The 6,501-nt window shown below is 37.9% G+C and overlaps 1 long non-coding RNA gene across 1 annotated transcript; it reads left to right on the top strand.

Annotated features, from left to right (window-relative positions):
* Nucleotides 1-4,641: 4,641 nt before the first annotated feature.
* On the top strand, nucleotides 4,642-6,501 carry LOC120006850. Its single transcript, XR_005470110.1, has 3 exons — nucleotides 4,642-4,784; nucleotides 5,424-5,505; nucleotides 6,400-6,501. It is a non-coding gene; the product is annotated as an uncharacterized LOC120006850 (long non-coding RNA).

A 6,501-nucleotide genomic window follows, 5' to 3' on the forward strand; every position in this document is an offset into this window, starting at 1 on the left:
TACATCTTTGTTACTATTCATTTTCCGAGTCCGACGACGGTGAGCGACACCACCGGTACCAAAAGAAGCGTATTGACGAGACGAGTATAACCCAACTTGAATCACGTCGATCGGAGTTGTGGTTAGGGAGATATCGGAGTTTGAAGTTCCGATTTCCTCGGATTTCTTTTGGTCGATCCGGCCGATTCCGGCAACGGTTTGACGTGTTTCAGGTACCTATGAGTTTATCTCATCGAGTTCTTCAATTTGATATAAGATTTGACAGGTTTGGGTGGTCGGATCGCCGGCGATGGGGTTAAATGGGTTTCCGGCGAGTTGACCGAGTCAGGCCGAGTTGACTCGGTTGACCGGCGAGTTGACTCGGTTGATCGGTGAGTTGACTCGGCTGGGTACTATGTGACCCGATTTGACCCGGTCGGGTACTATTTGACCCGGTTACTGACCCGGTTACTATTTGACTATTGACTTTGACTCGGTTACTATTTATACGTTGACTTTGACCAGTACTATTTGGCCGTTGACCATAGTTGACCGACCGTATTTTTACCGTATTTTCATATATCGTGTTTTTCGGTGTAGACGGTGGTCACGATTGAGATTCGGAGCGGGTTAACTTTTCGAGGTAGGGGTTGCCTGGGACGCGTGCTTGGTTTTAGCACTCTGATTTCCAGGTAGGGGTTTCCATTCTCTTGCATGTGACTTTAGAGTTCCGGTTTTAGGGACTCTGGTGATATTATGGTTTTGTCGGTTTCCAGGGGTGGAAATACGACCTGTTTGCATGTTGATTTATATTCCCTGTTATATATATCATTGTTGGTATGTTTTCTGAGAGTGGGGTGATTGGAGGTGTTGGATGAGGATATGGATGTGGATGTGGATGTGGATTGTGGGCCCATATAGGCGCCCAAATGATCGGATATGGATTTCTGATGGATGATATATATATACATATACAGACCGGATATATACCGGTGGACCGTCTGAGATGGGGTGCATCACAGGGGACGCCCTCTGGTGTAGGCTATGCTATCGGGATACCCGATCCTCATCCAGTTTCGGTGTAGACCTGGATTGAGACACCCTACGGGGATTAGGGTGGGCCCAGGGGTGATGGATTGTTGGAGATTGATGTGGTGATTACAGTGTTGGATAGCCTTATCGGCTACCATTTCACTTGATTGGATTGGTGTATGGATTTCTGGAGACCAGTGTGGGTGGTTCCAGTGTTGCTTGGCCTTATCGGCTATTGTGCTATTTGGTTAACTTACTGATGGATGTATATTTCCTGTATCGCATACTATGCATTTCATTTCTGGGTTTATCAGTATTATTTATGGATATTGGCGTTTCCTCTCTACGCCCTACTGAGCTTTGTGGCTCACCCCTCTTCTTTATCCCCTTTCAGGTGAGTTGGATGTAGGTGATGGCGGTCAGCGGCGGGATGCGTGAGCTGGTGTGTAGCCTTGGGCTGACTCTTTAGTGGGTGTGGGGACTTTTGATATTGTATTTTGTATATATTACTGGGTTTGATATCGGGTAGATATATTTTATTATTCCGCTGATGTATTCATACTCTGGTATTTCAAGTGATTTAGGTGGTGGTATGTATGATATTTTGGGTTCAGTACTGGGTATTATACATTGTGGGAGCTAGTATGATTATTATTATTACAATTTATTTTATTGAGTTTAATTGTATGAGTTGGGATCAGGTTCGGGGGACGGGGTGTCCCCTGCCGGTCACGTTCCTGTGGTATAGGTACACTTCGGTATACCTTAGGGGAGAGGGGCGTGACAGAGAGAGTTGTCATTGACTTCTAACACAAGATTCGAGTGCCCCATAATCTCCCAAGATTTGTTCTGTGTCTTGAGTACCAAGAATAGTAACTTGAGGTATCAAATCTTCTAATTTCGTATATAATTTCTACACTGAACCAATGATGCTAAAACTGATACAACTTCCTCTAGGGAACTCCAAATCACAAACCGTAAAATTCTATAGAAACTAGACTTCTAGATCTTTCCAACAGTATATCACTAGTTGTCCAGTTCTTCCTGGGCACGTCCAGTTTATTCCGTGAAATTGACGAATCTGTTTAGGAACTTGACTAGGCTTCAAAATTGTGAACATATTCATCTTTTCTCATTTCACCATATTTTTGCCTCTTTAGCTCTCAATCACCGTTAGGGACGTATTCCTTCAAAACTTACACAAAACACATCAAAACAACCAATTTCACAAAGGAAACTAGTGCAAAGTATAGGAATAAGGGATGTAAAATCTGCATAAATATGTGTTATCAAATACCCCAAAACCTGAACTTTTGCTAGTCCCCGAGCAAAATGGTAAACAAAAGATAAATAATAATCTAGGCCACTTTCGTAGGGAAACACGATGACACTTAGCGTGTGTCACAAGCCTTTAAACCTCTAGGTGTCCCTAGTAGGAGGAGTTGTGTCTCCTGAGGGTTTACTAGAACGATACCCACAAACATTTATGAAACCAAAATTGTAAAGGGCATCCTTTAAACGAACTAACAGAAACCAATGTGTGTCAATCGTACTCAATGAACTAAGATCATGCCACTATAAGGAAATATATCACAATGTATTGAATAATGTAGATACTCATAAAATCCAAGCTTAAAGAAACACTATACCCGAATGCCATGGAATAAATTTGTCTCGACTCTACACCTCACATGATAACTTTCTCTCGTTTCTTTTAATTCACTCAGAACCTAGGGCTTGAAATCTCTCACAAGCATACGTGGCGGAAGTTATGTGAAACAGATAAAGATATTCCACGTATGAATAGATGACAATGAAGCACATTTATAGAAAGAAGATCTCACGAAAGAAATCAGATACTAAGAACACAGATAAACCATAACACCTATCTTCACTTCCAAGAGAAATTCACCCAAAAATCAGTTAGGTCTTTTGTAATGGTTGTAACGTAAGGTAAGGCTTATGGGTAGGAAAGAAAGGAATACAAAGGGATCAGAGCTTGAGTTATACCAAAGTCTTGCATTCATGAAGTACAATAGGTTGGCCCTCTTAGAACTTTGTAATTGGTGTCCAGGCCTTCAGTGCTTTTTCTTTTTCCTTTCACTTGGGAGCTCAAATGATTTTTCCTTAATTTGTGAGCTCATATTCTTCTCAACTCCAATTTCGTTCCTTCTTTGTTTTTTTTTCTACATCATATTTCTTTCTTCCAATCAAAACACAATCTGCCTCGTTACACACCATTTTTTTTCTTCTTTTATTTCAAGCTCAACCTTCGAATTTGTACAAGATTACCTTAACATAGCTCAAGCTACAGGGTAGGTTCAGAACAGGGCAAGCTGGATAAGTTGAGGGTAATGAAAGAAAAGGCTTAAGTGTTTGGTTTCAACAAGGTAAACGACGCACACAAAAGGTAATGAATTCAAAAGGTCTAACAAGGGTAAGACACACAGCCTAACTTCATCTTTCAGGGTTCATTCAACTCAAAAGCAAAGGCAAGCATCATGATATCTGTATAGAGATTAGTTCTTTAGTATCCAATGCAAGGCCTAGTGAGATCAATCTAAACGATGAAGTTGAGAGTGTTTAAGAATAGAAATAACAATGCATCTCTTAGAAAAAATCAGTATAGGCTCAAAAATCTCACAAGGTAGTCTCCACTATTTTTCCACAGTTCATTCTGCTATGGCATCCTTGTCCACCAAGATAGTAAGAGCACAACACAATTAAATGAATCATCTATGATGCAATCCCTACGTGACAATCTCTCAATCAAAGATTATTGATCAATGCACATCATATACATCTCCATTAGTAAGCAAAAGTAGCACTTCAAATCAAGGTTTCAAAACAATTTTTTTTTTTTGTACTAACTCTAAACATTTCCCACACCCCCAAACCTAAACTAAACATTGTCCCAATGTTAAGAAATTAAAACACAGAACAAGGCTAAGCCAAGCATAGAAAGAGGGAAACACAACTAACTATTAGAAATTAAAACTAAAAAGAAAAGAAAAGTTACTAAAGTGTAGCCTTCTTCTCCCTTGTTGGGTTGCCTCCCAAGTAGTGCTTGAGTTAATGTCTTCAGCCAGACGGCACCACAAATATGCACTAACATCAGGGTCACGGTGTAACACCAGGAAAAAAATAAATAAATAAATAAATAAATTCACCAAGTAAGTAGGTGAAATTTTTGTATAAGTGAATAATTATAAGGGATTGTTTTTGCACGTATTTAACATGTAAAGATATATATATATATATATATATATATATATATATATATATATATATATTATCCAAAGTTGGTAGGAAGGGGTAGTCGTTAATTGGAATTGACTATCAAGACCTTAAACATAGAAGTCTTAAGAAGAATAAAGTTTGACATGAGAATTTGATGATGTATGGTGTACGAGAATTGTTTATTGGTATAAAAAAAAAGAAATAATAATCAGAGGAAATAAGATATGCAAGCTGTCATGTACAAGGCAAGAAGCAAAGAATGTAATTATGAGTTATGCATGTGTACCACCTGTCAAGTGAGGGAGAGGAAACGCGTAAAGAAGTAAAAGAAGAAACGTAGGATTAAATATGGGTTCTCTTACTCAGCAAGGTAGAGAGGAAGATAAGAAAGAGAGAGAGGTAAATGAAGGGGGAAGAAAAAGAAGTGTAGCAAGGTACTTTGGAAGACCTGGAGCGCAAGGGAAATATAAAGATAAAAACAAGGGAAATTCAAGAAGCACGAAGAAGCTTACAAGCTTAGGTACTTGAAGAAGGTAAGGAAAGGTGATGATGTTGGGGTGAACTTGACTGTGTTATATATATAATAGTGCATGGAGAGGACCTAGAGTTATAGGTCCAAATAAAAGGTTGGAATATGTGGTGATAATTTGGAGTTTGTGATATGGATTTATATATGCATGCATAAATTGATCAAGCGGATGAGGAATCATGACCATGAATATGCTAAGTTGTCAGTAGTAGATCTTTTGTTATGAACTTTCATTAAGATATATGAATGGAATTGATAAGTTAAACTTGCATGTGAGGATTTGTCCTAAAAATGGGAACTTGGGTTTTGCATGTGTTATGATTACTCTGTGGATGAATCGACATAAGAATCAAAATTTTATAAGTTTTGAAACTGGATTGGGGTTGTTAATCAATACTCTAGGTGTGAAGCATGTGTAAATAATTACGTAATAAGTTAATTAGCTTATAATATAAGGCATAAACTCCATTTGTCTTTATTACCTGTAAGGTATAGCCGTTATAACCAAAGTAATATACTTGATAAACTTGGAATTTTGAAAACGTTGTTACTGTATACTTGTAATATTGAATCGGATAACAAGCATGAACGAAGAATGATATAATGTTGCATTTTCGGAAGACTGAAATAAGTAATTGACTAGGAATCGAGGACGTCGGGCCGAATCTCGTATATAATAAAAAGAAGGGGAAAGCACTCGCTGACAATTGAAAATATCGGCAAAGGTGAGGGTTGCCACTGCTAATACATTTAAAATGTTTTGATATGATATATAATGAAAATGTTTGATGTGGTATGTGATTTATTTGATAAGATAAATTCTTTTACAATAAAGAAATTGTTATTTGCGTTAAATACATTTTATATGTGTTTGAATGCCAAATTATGGTTTGCGATGAATTGTGGAAAAAAAAAATACCTATTTACATTTATTGTAAATTGAAAGCTGAGTTATCTTGGAAGACGATTATGTGATGAATGAAACTTGGCTATAAAGTATCAAAAAAAAGAATTTTACATTTGAGATTATGCAAGTGGTACATGTTATTAAAATTCCTGTAAAAATGCGATTTGATACACATATTCATATGATTTCAAACTCCCTGTGCTGAACTTCTTTGAGTATGTAAAAATGAAAGCATATGATTATTCTGTTGCCTGTGCACATGGTCGCCCCAACCTTGGCCCGGTTGTGGTATCTGCTAACTAGTCCCAAGGTGTGACTAGTGTGTGTGTGGTTGGAGCGATTTTACTCCCACACTATGTAAAGGATTTATTTCCACGATCTTTCCGACGGGAAAGCATACCGGTGGGTACCCCACATACTAACCGGATTGACGAATCTGGGAAAAACCGTAATGTGGGAATGTTGGAATCCATTGAATGGATTTATAATTTGGAATGTCAGACAGGGATAATTTGTATTGAAGTATGATTTCTACAAATTTATAATCACTACCTTCAAAAGAGGTTTGAACTCCGTGTTGTGATCTCGTCTATATTCTATACAAGTTTATATTTTATGGTTGCCCAAAGGATTTTGATAAGTGTCTATACTTGACTTTGATTGGTTGCAGTTAGCTTGGTTAACCCTCCTGCATGTTTTTCCATACATGTAGATTAACGGGAGCTGAGTGGGGAAGGAACCAGGCTAAATAAGGATCAAGGTAGTGTAATAGATCTAGAGCTATGTAAATCTATGCAAGGAAATTTTGTATCAA

Source organism: Tripterygium wilfordii, chromosome 10 (assembly GCF_013401445.1).
Source record: "Tripterygium wilfordii isolate XIE 37 chromosome 10, ASM1340144v1, whole genome shotgun sequence".
Classification (NCBI taxonomy): domain Eukaryota; kingdom Viridiplantae; phylum Streptophyta; class Magnoliopsida; order Celastrales; family Celastraceae; genus Tripterygium; species Tripterygium wilfordii.